Below are 14,658 nucleotides of genomic sequence, written 5' to 3' on the forward strand. Positions count from 1 at the left end.
TGCAAAATCAGTGCATGCATTACAGGTCATAGTATGGGATTCAAGCAGGTGGTTGATTCAATTATTCTTCCTTCTGAAGTTGATGCATTGAGTACCATGCAGCACTCATTGGTTTCATTCATTCTGTTTTTTCATAAACAGCAAACACAAATAAATGACTTTGATAGTCAGGGCGTTTTCTCTTCATATGTCAGGCCATTGTTTCTTTTACCTGCCAAAGATCTGTCCAGAATTTCCATGCATAGCACAGCTTGCTGGGCAGAGAAAATATATATTATCAGATGATGCTTTCATAGAGCAACCTCCTGATTCATGAAAGGTGGCAACCATCTGGCAGCCATTGTTTGACTGCCAGAGACTGGTGGTCAATACATTGTTCCTGTGCTCCAAGAGTGCCAGAGATGTCAGTGAAAAGCTGGTGTATTCGGTTTCTCCCATGTCAGAAAACTCTAAGGGACCACATTAGTCACCCAGAGCTGACCCACATCCTGGGGCTCATCTCTGCTCCTGCAATCGTCCCTTTCCCTGATGTTACAGTTGCCTTGTACCACTGACTGCTGAAAGGGTTCCCCTGTCTGGTCAGTATCAGGCAATAAGAAGTATGAAATTTAAGAATCTAGCTACGATAAACTTTATTGATTGAAGGTTGCTTGAAAAATGTACGTGCTTGTGGTCCACAACATAAAAAGAATAAAGGAAAACTAGTGCTCCAGTTCAAAGAAAGTTCAAAGACCTAGAGCATGCTAATTTAAGGAAGATGATAGAGGCCAGAAATGATCACCAACTAGTCTAGAACATTTATTGTAATGCTCAAGCAAAACACTTGTGGTTGTCCTGTTCAATAAATGAGAAAGAAGGACTAATGTAGTATTATTAAACAGAGGCTAAATCAATAAATGTACCACATGAAGAGAAACCAAAACACCCTAAAACAATAAAAAAAGAAAAGCAAGACATTATTGAAGAATAAAACCTAATGTAATTTGATATATTCACTCTTGGTAAAGAGGGCCTAGGAAAAAGTGACAACAAATACACAATGCACATAAAATTGAAAATCATAATTGTCCCTAACATACAGCTTATTTTCTGCATAATGTCCTTAAAGATTAACTGCAATGAATTGATTCACAATAAAAATGTGTAAACATCAAGTTAAATAAAAAATGATCCTACAATCTTACAGTGAACATTACTGGATGCACACATGCCGCTGAGCTAATGAGACTATAGTAGTATGAAACAATGAAAAAATACCATATTAAGAAAATCACAAATCAAATGCAGATGGATGTTGAAAGTCAGCCAAAGAAATGCAAATGATACAAACAATATGACTTGTTTTCACATATGCAAGAAGCCCTAAGTAATGTTGAAGGAGGCAGAACTCATGCCACTGACCTATTCTTAAGTGATACAGGGATTAGTTCTTACATGCAACCTGGGGCCTGACACATTTAAAGAGAAAGACATGGACATTTGTTGGTGACAATGGGTCTGCCGGGAAATACAGAAAAGGAACCACCTAATATCAAAGACACTAAAAGTGACGGAAATATAAGCAAGGGGCCTCTTATATCCGGGATACTACGGATATTTTACAGGTCATAGAGACTATACATGACACAAGTAACATTGACCTTTTGGTCACGCTGGATGTGGAAGCATTATATACAAATATCCCCCAGCGTGCCACTCTAGTGGCAATTGAGAATGTCCTCATGAGAGAGGAATGGACTTCTCCTACTCCCATCTCTTTCATAATGGAATGCGCCACACTGGCCCTAACGGAAAATTTCTTTGAATATGGCAAACAACTGTTTCACCAATCACAGGGTACTTCAATGGGGAGCACCTTCGCCCCTAGTGTGGCCTGTATTTACATGGCCACCTTTGAGGAAGAAGTTATTAGACACCCTAACAACCCTTACATCAACATCTTAATCCTGTGGAGACGCTTCATTGATGACATTTTAGTCTTCTGGAAGGGGGACCAGCAAACTTGTCTAGCCTTCTGTGAGTGGATCAATGCACAGAATCAATTTCTGAAGTTCACCCACACCATCTCAGATTCCCATGTACCATTTTTGGATCTGGAGGTTACACTAGATGACACAGACCTTAGCACTACACTGTATAAGAAACCAACAGACAGGAACAGCTTGCTCTTATATAGCAGTCACCATCCCAGGACACTCAAGGACAATTTACCCTTTGGACAGTTCCTCCGTATCAGGAGGAACTGTAGTTCCACCAATGACTACTTAACTGAAGCTAACCACTTGAGTTTAAACCTCAGGTTATCCTGAACGGCAGGTTAGAAACTCACTCAAGAGGGCTCGCAACAATCCACGAGAGGCCCTATTACAACCCAATAATAAAGAAACAGCAGAGACTTTGACCTGTGTCACATCCTTCACCCCTGATTCCACACGCATAAAAGGCATAATCAAGAAGCATTGGGGGATCCTCACCACGGGTGATCTAACTATTCCGTCCCCACGTTTTGCTTTCAAACGTACTCAAAATTTGAAGGATATCCTTATTAACACGAGACCTAGACACACGGACCACGTGGAACAGAGAACCCTTTGGGACCTCCCACCAGTTAAAGGTCACTACCCTTGCGGTTCTTGTGCTGTGTGTCACCAAACCTCAGTAACAAAAGATGTGGTTTTTTCAGACTCCTTTATTTGGAAGATCCAGAGACATACAAATTGTAACACCTCCCATTGTATCTATTTAATCACCTGTCCATGTGAAATGAGATATGTGGGTATGACCATGAGACCCATTAAGACACGTATAACAGAACACAAAAGCAATGTGAGATGTCAGAAGATTACAACTAAACTTTACACTCACTGTAAAGACAATAACCACAAACCAGATTCCCTAAGATGGCTAGTACTTGAGGCCCACCCCAGAATCACACAAAAAGCTTTGTTCATGATCGAACAGAGATGGGTACATCGTCTGAGGACCGATATTTTAGGCCTCAATAACCAAATCCCATGGGCTGCACTCACGGGGAGATAACAATTGTACCCTGTATTCGTGTCCAAGTTGATAGCTGTATTACAACTCTAGACGGAATTTATAGCCCTATGGCTTACCATTCTTCTATAAAATGGGCTTCCTTTTTTGCCCCCCTCTGATGGGTTTTAGCTCATTTCTACTTTATGTACCTTATACATTATGTTCCAAGTTCAGTCGTTTTACACTACACGCTAGGGTAGTTTTGAACGATCACTTTTGACTTCCTGTGATTGTGATCGCTTCCCCCTATTGTTTGTTCCCGGTGGTATTCCCTTATCCACTGGAGATTGCCCATCCTTCACCTTAAACAACTACATCTTAAGATGGCCGCCGCATTTGACATACCCTCTCACGCCCTAACATTGACAACACTTCCGGGTAGCGAGCCCGCCCATTTGACATCACCATGTATATCCACGTAGGACCCAGACCGGAACTATGCTTCCCGGTTCGTTCGGCGCCAGGGTAGGTTGACAGCCCATCCCGGCAGCAACCTTTACGTAAGTGCTTTTACGGTTTCGAGGGGCCCTCGTTTGACTGCGTGAAGTGTTGTGAGTAGCATGATTGTATACCCGTGATTTACGGGGATGGGTAAAAGTATACGGAGTCCGGCACTGGACTCGCAAGACTCTTTTGAGACGTGGTGGTCTCCTCCCTTAGCGGTAGGTCACAGCACTCGGCAGTGTCGGTACGTTGGGGCAGGCTACCAGTCGGGCATTCCTGAGCGCGTTAGCCTAACCTCGTCCTTATTGGGGGATTGCGGGGTTCTGTCCGAGTTCGCATGGTTGTACATTCTCCCTGCATTGCGGGACCTTGGATACGATTTCTGTGGACTGGACTTACCCCGCACTCCACTTGGGGCTCTAGCGATTGCGCTACGGGGGCTTGCACTGTCCGGTGGCGTCCCGTTACCAGCTGGGCTACACGCGTTCCCGGCTGGCTGTTGATAATCACCTCCCCAGCGCCTCTTTTAGACTCTCAATATAGCTCTTCGTGGGGATCTCCTTGATGCTTATCCACCTTTTCTGTGTCATGGCTTGCATCATTCCAACCCACAGGACGGGATCGCACGACGGGCGATTTTGTTTTTACCTATATTGATACCTCAGATTGGGCAAACCGCCTTTTTGTTCTTTGTTTTCCTTCTAAACTATTGTTTCTCATTAGGACACCAGAAAGTGGTGTCCCGGTGGCGCAACGAATACGGACAGAAGCAGGGATACGCACCCCAATAGGTGAGTGCCCTATGAACCCAGTATGTTTATACCAGTTCTCTAGACTTTATTGTAGTGAATACGATACTTCTGGTCTTCTGATTTTTAATTTGATGTTTTTTATCTCACATTCACACAGAGTAGTCTTGCACTATATAGTTTGGTTATTTACACTTATTAACAAGTGTCACATCATCTAGGGAGAGAGACCTTGTGTGTTTTTATTGTTTGAATAATAAGTAATACTCAACACTGACCTATGTTTGGGTGATACAATATTTTTCTTCTTAGGTTCCCCCTTCCATATGGCGAGATCGTTGTCCCATAATACACGTGGCAGGTAACTATTGTACTTCCCACGGTAGTGTAGATAGTCGACAGTTTATTAGGTCCTGAAGAATTGCCATGGATCATTAGACCACCAGGGATGAAACATGTTGACCATCACAGAAGAGCATAGCTAAGCTGAACCCTAACGTCAGCCAGCTGCCACTCTGTTTCTTGTTTTAATCAAGTGGATAGCCATTTCTAATAAAGTTCTTCTTTGGACTATCCAACTTGTTTTAATCACACACACTCACATCTACACCACTAGACCCCTCACACACACTACATCATACGGCCAGGAACAAAAGATCTCCGAGAAAGAGCCCCTTTAAGGGTGCCCGTCGGGGATTGCAGCGCCGTCCCGAAGAGGAGCAGGTCCATATGATGAAGCATGACACCTAGCTTGCTTGGTGTGTGAGGACCCTAGTTCCGATAAGAGGGATTCCCCTTCCTCTTCCACACGGTCTCTCTTACACACTCTCACTCTCCCTTGACTTTGAGGAACTGCATACCCACTTTCTTCTAACAATTGTTTTCACATATGCAAGAAGCCCTAAGTAATGTTGAAGGAGGCAGAACTCATGCCACTGACCTATTCTTAAGTGATACAGGGATTAGTTCTTACATGCAACCTGGGGCCTGACACATTTAAAGAGAAAGACATGGACATTTGTTGGTGACAATGGGTCTGCCGGGAAATACAGAAAAGGAACCACCTAATATCAAAGACACTAAAAGTGACGGAAATATAAGCAAGGGGCCTGACTAGATAATGCCTTACAGAAAATCAGGAGCTCAAATTAAAAAAAAGCAGGAATTACCTCAAAATGCCATCATCCTACTCTTCAGGGGGAAGTCCCATGATTCATTAATTAATTGCCTTGAAATTGATTTTATAGCCACCACTGCATTTTTAAGTAGCTGTCTCTCCCATACAGTTTGCGTTAGAGTCCAGTACTATGACTCGACTCTCAGTGGAAACATTATCTGCTTTGTTTCTGTACTGCACAAAGCCAGTGCTTTCATCTTGACCTCAGATGAGCATGAATGCCAGACTGTGTACTCTCTCCTTGAGAGTTTGAAGCATTGAAGTACACAAAAGACATGAAGTAAATAACGATTGTGAAAAAAATGTAATGTAATCATGGCTAACCAATGTGGGTCCACATGGGCTAGATCCAAATATATCGTAAAAATCGTAAATCCAAGTAAATTGTTCTACATAACTACTGGCTATGTAAAAATTTCCCATCCTTAATATTGTGGATACAAATATATGACATTTGGTGAAAATGGCATCTACCCTCATACAAGAACATTGGTCCATCCTGCTGCCAATTGATCAAAAGGTCTATAGGTCTAGTTTGATATAAAAGAGAGAAGACACTGGATAAATTGTAAACTGACAATAGGTGTTATTGTAATGCTGAATAAGTGCAGTTTAGGAGACATTGAAATACCTTACCTAAACTAAGCTAACATACAAAAATATCAAACCCAGAATATTGACAAACAGTAGGGGCCTGATTTAGAGTTTGACGGATGGGAAACTCTGTCACAAGCGTGACAGATATACTTTCTGCTGTATTACAAGTGCATTAAATCCCATGGCCCTTGTAATATGGTGGAGTTGATATCTGTCACATTTGTGATGGAGTAGCCCATTCAGAAAACTCTAAATGAGGCCCTGCATCAACAAGATATGGTTAGATTTATCTTCGTGACTCCATATCTACAAACATTGATGAAATCTCTATCGTAGATGTTGAATTAAGATTAGGAAATATATACTTACCAATGTATTCTTGCATTGATGATATAATGATAGTAAATATTCTGGATATAGTGGTAGTCAATAGTCTGAAATCAATGTTTTGTTGGTCCATATAGAAAACTAAATAATTTTGGAGAACACTTCGGTAAGCGAGACTAGGCACAATGCAAATGTAAATGTCTGCATGAGATGATTGAAAGTCCAGTGTATGTGCTACTCATTTGCCCACTGAACAGAAATGAATGCATACCTTTCCAAAAGACATTGCAAATGTGGCATAACAAATGTTGATTGTGAGTACGATGATTAACAATATATGCATTGCAAGAGTTGGGTTTACGACCAGAAATCTTTCGTTCAGGATTTTCTGGCACCACCACCTATATAATGTAATCTGTTAGCTTAAACAGATGCACAAAATGTAACAACGTCTACTGAAGAAAGAAATTAATGAAGATATAAAGAGTACATTAATGTATATCATTATGATAGCTAAAGGTTCCAAAAGCTGGGAACAAATTTTCTTGATTTTTAATTAATTAAAGATTGTTTAAAACTCAAGTTTCCTTGCAACCTCTAAAGAAACAGTTTGTAAAGGCACATAAAGTACAACATAACAAAGTATAAACATTTAACTTCCTGTTTTCATAATGTTAAGATTTAATTAAGGACCAAGGGAGAAAAAGTCCAACATGCTGCAAAAGTTCAGAATAAGGGAATGGAGGGCCTAATTTATAGTTGGATGGAAAACGAAAAATAATCCAGAGGTAGTGCTCAATATGGAAGAGAATCCACCAGAGAATTTCATTTTCCAAAATGTACCACTTTCTCCAGAAATATGAAGACTTTCCATTGGATACCAACTATACATTTGGACCTCTGTCCTTCAGTAATGATTATTTCATTGTTTCCACCCTCTGAATTTACTGGAACCGCTAATGGTAAAGGCTAAATCCAGGAAAGAAGCAAAAATTATAGAGATTTTTATGGGTCGCTCAATGTTTTAAAAAAAATCTAGAACAGTGCCTAGACATTTCATTTAGGCAATGTACTTTAAATGTTACCTGTAATGCAATGTCTGCCTCACACCACCCTCCAAGAGCAAGCTTTGATTGCTTATAGTTGCTAACACTTGGGATTGAAAGCCTAAAGGACTTTGGCATTGAATTACCTTCAAGTAGCCATTGGTTGACAAATTTCCAGCTACAACATACAATACTATTTTTAAGGATTGCTCAGTTTTTTTATTATACCTGAGCTCAGAGGCCATGAAGAACTGATGAGGTACCTGTGTATCATGCCTACTTCTCGGGCTACTTCAGGAAGCTAAGCAAACCTATCAGGACACCTGTTTCAGCACCTTACAATCTGCAAATGTGTGTAAATAAAAAAATAAAAAAATTGCCCTGCAATAAATTTGTACTGAACAAGTATATATTTATCCTGGAAACATACCAATGAATATTGCAGCCTTACTTATGCCTTCTACCCCTCTTGTGGTGTGAGTCAACAACCAGGCCTCTCCATTCACCTCTGTCCTAGGCTTTCCTTTCAATCTGACTCCAGATGTAACCCAACTCCTTGCAGTCAGCCTTGAGGCTCCAATGCCAGGTGTTTCTTAGCCTTCCTCTTCTCCTTTTCCCTTGAGGGTGGTGTTTGATGCAGGGTTGCGGAGAGTGTGACCTATCCAGCCCCAGAGTCTTTTCATGTTTTTTTCATGAGCAGGGAGTTGGAATGTCTGCTGCCGTAGCTTGTTGTTTCTGATGGTGTTTGGCCAGAGGATTTTAAGGATTTTCCTCACAAAGGTGTTGATAAAGGTCTGAACTTTGTTGGTGGTGGTCACTGTTGTCTCCCAAGTTTCAGCTCCATACAGAAGGACCAATTTCACATTGGTGTTAAAAAGCCTGACCTTGGTTTGCAGCTGTAGGTCCTTGAGGCTCCAGATCTCCTTTAGCTGAATGAAGGCAGCCCTTGTTTTGCCCATTCTTGCCATGACATCAGCATCTGTGCCACCCTGCTTGTCCATGACACTGCCCAGGTAGGTGAGGCACCAAGCTCTTCCAGTGCATTGCTTGCAAATGTGACTGTAGGTGTGCTGCCCATATCAGCCTTCAGGATCTTGGTTTCTACCCTATGAATGTTGAGGTCAAGTTGTGCTGATGTGGCTATTACCATGCTCATCTTCTCTTGCATCTGCATATGGGTATAGGAGAGTAGGGTAAAGTCGCCTTCAAAGTTTGGCAAGCTGTGTCCAAGGTATTCACTGGATCCCTTTTCTTCTTTTTGTTGTATATGTCTTCATGATCCAGTAAGAGAAAAGATGAGAGCACACAACCTTGGCAGACTCCGATCCTCACTTGGAAGGCTTCTCTGACTTTTCCTACATGGACTATATTGCATTTCATTCCCTCATAAGAGTCCCAGGTGATTCTTATATATTTAACGGGCACACCGTTGTAGTGGAGGAGTTCCCAAAGTGTCTCTGTACACACTGTTGAATGCCTTCTCATAGTAATTGAAATTGACATTGAGGGGGGAGATTCATTCCATTGACTGCCCTATGATAATGTTCAGTGTTGCAATCTGGTCTACCATCCATGCAGAATCCAGGTTGCTGATTTTGCAACTGAGCGTTAACTTCTTCCTTCATTCTGTTCAGGATGACTCTGTTGAACACTTTGCCTGTGGCTGATAGAAGAGTTCTCCATCTGTAGTTTGAGCAGTTACTCAGGACACCATTCTTTTAGGATCTTCCAGCCTGACAGCACTTTTTCCTCTTCCCAGATCCTTCCAAACATAGAACATGTCTATTGATGTTTCAATGTCTGAATTCAGTGCCTCTGCAGGAATGTTGACAGGTCCTGCTGATTTCCCATTTCTCAAATGTTTGATATCTTGCTGTATTTCTTCCTTGTTTGGTCTGTTGCAATTGTCAAGTCCTAGTCAGCTGGCTAGAGGTCTAGTGGAGACTGAAGTACAGATGGTTCAGAAGTTCATCAAAGTACACCACCCATCTTCGTTGTTGGACTTCCTTACCGATTGTTGCCTTCCCAGCTTTGTCTTTAACAGGTCTTTCTGGCTTGCTGTATCTGCCGGAGAGCTTCCTTGTTATGTTGTTCAGTTATTTCAAGTTATCATGGCTTCCTGCCTTTTGTGGCAAGACCATTGATGAATCTTGACTTGCATGCTCTTAAGCTTCCCTTTCCTTCCTTGCTGGTTGTGGTGTATTTGCCTTGAGCTTTTACTTTTTCTCCTCTTGTTTGGCTACTTTCGGTCAAGACCATCATCATCGGTACATGGAGCGTGAGGACCATGTTTGAGACAGGCAAGACAGACCAAGTGGCAGCGGAGATGAAAAATGTAACCTTGTCCCTGCTTGGCACTAGTAAGATCAGATAGACACAGTCCAGAAAGAAAAGACTGGCTCCAGGAGGAATGCTGCTGTATTTGGGACACAAGGAAGAGAACACACCACATACTCAGGGAGTAGGACCGATGCTAACACTAGCAACCAAAAGAGCTTTGATTGTCCGGAAAGCCTACAGTCCCAGAATCATTAAAGCAACATTCCACACAAAGAAAAAGTGAATCAAAATGAATGTTAGCCAGTGCTATGCACCCACAAATAACAGCAAAGAAGAGGAAAAAGAACAATTCTACAACAGGCTCCAGGTCATCCTGCAGAAATGCAAAACCAAAGGGAATGATGGACGAAGTGTTGAACATTGCAAGCACTCACCCCCAGTCAACTGATCTGGGTTTAATCCATCACCGTTCTTTAGCCCACTCTGCCACCCCAGTTCAGACATGGCCATATGCAAATCAGTCTGACCCTGTGCCTCATGGGAACAGTCCAGCCCGAACTGCCAAGCCATGTCTTCCCTGGACCGGAAACAAGCTTCCTAGGACCGGTTTCTGGCATTTCAGCCGTCTTCAGCCAGGCTTGCTTGAATCCAGTGGCAAAGTGAGCAAGGGACTCCCGTCTGAGCATACCCTGCCAACATATGGTGAACAAAGCAAAGCCAAAGGGAATGATGGACGGAGTGTTGAACATTGCAAGCACTCACCCCCAGTCAACTGATCTGGTTTTAATCCATCACCGTTCTTTAGCCCACTCTGCCACCCCAGTTCAGACGTGGCCATATGCAAATCAGTCTGACCCTGTGCCTCATGGGAACAGTCCAGCCCGAACTGCCAAACCATGTCTTCCCTGGACAGGAAACAAGCTTCCTAGGACCGGTTTCTGGCATTTCAGCCGTCTTCAGCCAGGCTTGCTTGAATTCAGTGGCAAAGTGAGCAAGGGACTCACGTCTGAGCATACCCTGCCAACTTATGGCGAACAAAGCAAAACCAAAGGGAATGATGGACGGAGTGTTGAACATTGCAAGCACTCGCCCCCAGTCAACTGATCTGGGTTTAATCCATCACCGTGCTTTAGCCCACTCTACGACCCCAGTTCAGACATGGCCATATGCAAATCAGTCTGACCCTGTGCCTCATGGGAACAGTCCAGCCTGAACTGCCAAGCCATGTCTTCCCTGGACCAGAAACAAGCTTCCTAGGACCGGTTTCTGGAATTTCAGCTGTCTTCAGCCAAGCTTGCTTGAATCCAGTGGCAAGAATGAATGAGAAAAGGATAGAAAGTAGGAAAAGGAAACATGAGAGAAATAAGAGATAGGAAGAAAAGATAAGACATTAAGAAAGGAACTAAGGAAATGCATGGGGAAAATACAGTAGAGGAAGAAAGCAGAAAAAGAAAGGAAAACATACAATAAGTATACTCAACAACAAAAACAGGGTTGGGGGTAGTAAACTACAGATTACAGCCGAATAGAGGTAAGTGGGGGTAGTAAACTATGGATTACGGGTGAATAGAGGTAAGTAAACATATAAATAAATAAAACGAATTTCGTTGCGCGCGCTGCCTCGCATTTGGCCAAATGCGATGCAGCGCGCGCAACGAAATTCGTTTTATTTATTTATATGTTTACTTACCTCTATTCACCCGTAATCCATAGTTTACTACCCCCACCCTGCCCCTCCCCCACCCCACGTCAGCGCCCAGCAGCACTCCCATCACGGGCCACTACTGGTAATGTTTCAGAAAGTTCAAAGGAGTAGCTAAGTCGCTGGCTGATTTATCTCCTAAAATGACGCCCCCTGTAATTCTTCCAATGAGGAAGCCATACTCCTGGTAGATCTGCTCTGAATTCTAGCCAGTGGCACCTTACCCATCACCTCGTAAGCCATGGCAATCAGTGACCTTAATCACCTGCTCAATGTCACAATTGCTGGTTTCTCCCCCTTCTCGAGGTCCCAAAATTCACTAATAAAGATTCAGATTTTCTAAAAACGTTTACTCTCTCAAGATAAAAGATAAGAGCTCACCTTATATCTAGACAATGAAGTTTGATTTTCTTCTCCAAAGATGGGGTAGGAAAAATGGGTTAAAATAATTTCTTGTTTATGAAAGCTAAATTTATTTTAGGCAAAAAAGAGAATACTGGAACCAACAGCACTCAAACCTAAAAAGGTTTACATGACAAAGGATCCATTTCTCTCAACATCCTGGCTGAATTTAAAGCAATTGGAAAACAGTTCTTAAGCATTAGAATTCTCAAATCAATCTGAGGATTCAAAAGGACAAATTGTTAAAGCCTCCAAAACCACAGATAAATCCCAAGTAGGAAACTCACAAGAGGAAATGGGAAACAAGTTGGCTATCCCTTTATGAAAGAGCAAAGCACCCTTATCACTCAAACTTTTCTATGAACTTCAGAAAGCCCTTACAGCTTCTCATTGTACTCTAAGGGAAGCCCCTAGCATGTCAAACCATCTGTTGCCCAAGCTGACTTGTTCCTCCAACCTTGAACAGAAACTCTGAACCTTGGCATTTCCTGGTGCCACAAACAGGTCTATTACTAGCCTGCCACATGGCTCAACAATTAGATCGAACATATTTGAGGGAAGTGAAAAGTACAAAGAGGACGGTATCTTCCTGCAGAGTCCATTCGCCCTCACATAGTCCACTCCTGTTGTGAGGTATGACAGGGCAAGTGCCCAGCTTCCATTTTGGTTCCATGTTTTTCGCTTGACATTGTTTCTATAATTTTGACTTTTAATATGCTTTGCTCTTAGATGACAATGTAATGAGAAATTATTATACAGGCTGTTCCTTTCTTACCAAACATTATTATCATGTTATTTGTACACTCTGTCCAAGGCTACAATACACAGAATGTGATACCCTTGTCCGGATGGAGATAGCTCCTCAGCTCCAAACTAACCATCGCATCAGCATTGTACCATTGACACAGTGCAACTGGAACAGTGTTTTTAGTAAATAAACGGTCCCTGTGCCACATTTGGCAGAGGAGCACTTCAGCTGGGAACGTTCCAGACTGCACTGTAGCTGAGAATCAGACCTTCGGACTCTGCACCCTATCCTGTGGAAAACGATAGCCTGTTCTGCACAGGCTGCCTTTCTATTACATTACACTCAGGTAAGAGTGGTAGGCTTCCTCAAGGGATCTGGCAGAGGATACACCCACCATGCTCTTGTTAGTGTAGGTAGTGCTAGGTAGGAGTGTAACCATACTATAATCAAATTAATGTCATAAATAGGGGAGATGTTACCTTCAAAGCTACAAAGCTACCTACAAAGCTTATAAAAGCTTATAAAGCTTATAAAACAGAGGTATTCTACCTATGGGACCCTTTTCCTGCAGTTGATTGCACTATACAACCATTTCATTAGTATACACCAGCTGCATTACCAAATACATGTACAGCTTATGAAGATTTAGAAATTCCATTCACATATCATGAACATCACAATCGGTTCCAAGGTGCCCTACCACCTCCATTAAGCAATGTACAACTGGGTCCCCTCAGCAATACTGGGGCATGTTGGCCAGTCCTAGCTTGCTGTTCACCATGCACAAACTGGGCACCATTAAATGCTGCAGACCTTCGTACCCTGTACATGGGTCTAGTCAGACTGCATAGAGGTTGAGCACAATTTGTATTGCATACAATAACAGTTACCCCAGTGCTGGCTGTTAAAGCTGTGCAGCCACAGTTAGCTGTGCTCTTGATTAGTCAAATGACTATCAATGCAATTATGGATAAGGTTCCCGCCAGACGGGAGGAAATCCCATTCTGGATTGCACAAAAAACAAATCAGTTTGAAGCAGTGTTTCCTTATACAGGACCCCAAGACAAACATAGAATTCTCGCAATATACCCAACACTTGGTATGGTCCCACCAGTAGAGCATTTAGCACCTTGGGGCACAGTCTTTGCTGCCATATATACCATCACACATGGTACACCATCTATAGCTGTTTTGACATAAGTGTTAAAACAAATTCAAAATGAATAGAAGGCGGCCCCTGCCCTGGAATTGGGAATTAAATTATTTGGCATTTTTGTCACAGTAGCCTCAATGATTTTAAGAAATATTGAAGGGTAGGTACTGCGTTGGAAGTAAGCCAACGTTTCATGCAGGTCCTTATCTTGGATCTAGAGTGCTAATTACCAAAAATTATTGCTTGAACCTATACATCTACAAGTAGAGATAATTTGGGAGCCAGTATTAACAAACTGCAGCTTAAGGCAATTCTTACAAAGAACTTACTAAACAGGCACCTGAGGTTTCTAAAAAATGCTGGAATAAACAAAAAAATAAAGAAAGCCCAAAAGCGCGGGGTGGATCTCTGCAACAGGAGTCCACCGAAAATGTTATGTAATTTGTGTAACCGTAAAACACTTAAACAGCTTGTTAAGTATCAGTATACTGATACTCATCCTTCTTGTTACTTTCAGGACTTAACAGACACATGAACATGGAGAGGGGGATGTCCAGAGCACAGGCAACATGAGTGTAAAACCAAGAAAGGACTCAAAGTGCTCATCTGACATCATCATAAAAAAGGAATGAAAATTCCAAAACAAAAATCTCAATTCAGAAAGAAGAAAGTGGCAGGTATTTCCACTAAACATGCCATATATATGGAGAACACTTTCTCAGAACAAGACATGGACGTTGACACTACTAGACAGTGGAGCTGAAATCACAATAGTTTGCCCGAATCTTCAAGAGTTTCAGGCTGAGAGTGACATTAATTTATCTATGTAACTTGAAACACTGAATCAGAGAGTCAGCCCTCCGGAAGGACTGTATGATTTGGACATCCAAATCGAGGGTGACATATTGTATATGATTAAAGAAATATTCTGCGAAATTTTAACAAGTACATATAAGATTCTCTTGGCTGAGATAGATTGGCCACCAGAGTTTGT

The sequence above is a fragment of the Triturus cristatus genome, chromosome 12 (genome assembly GCF_964204655.1).
Source record: "Triturus cristatus chromosome 12, aTriCri1.1, whole genome shotgun sequence".
Lineage (NCBI taxonomy): Eukaryota > Metazoa > Chordata > Amphibia > Caudata > Salamandridae > Triturus > Triturus cristatus.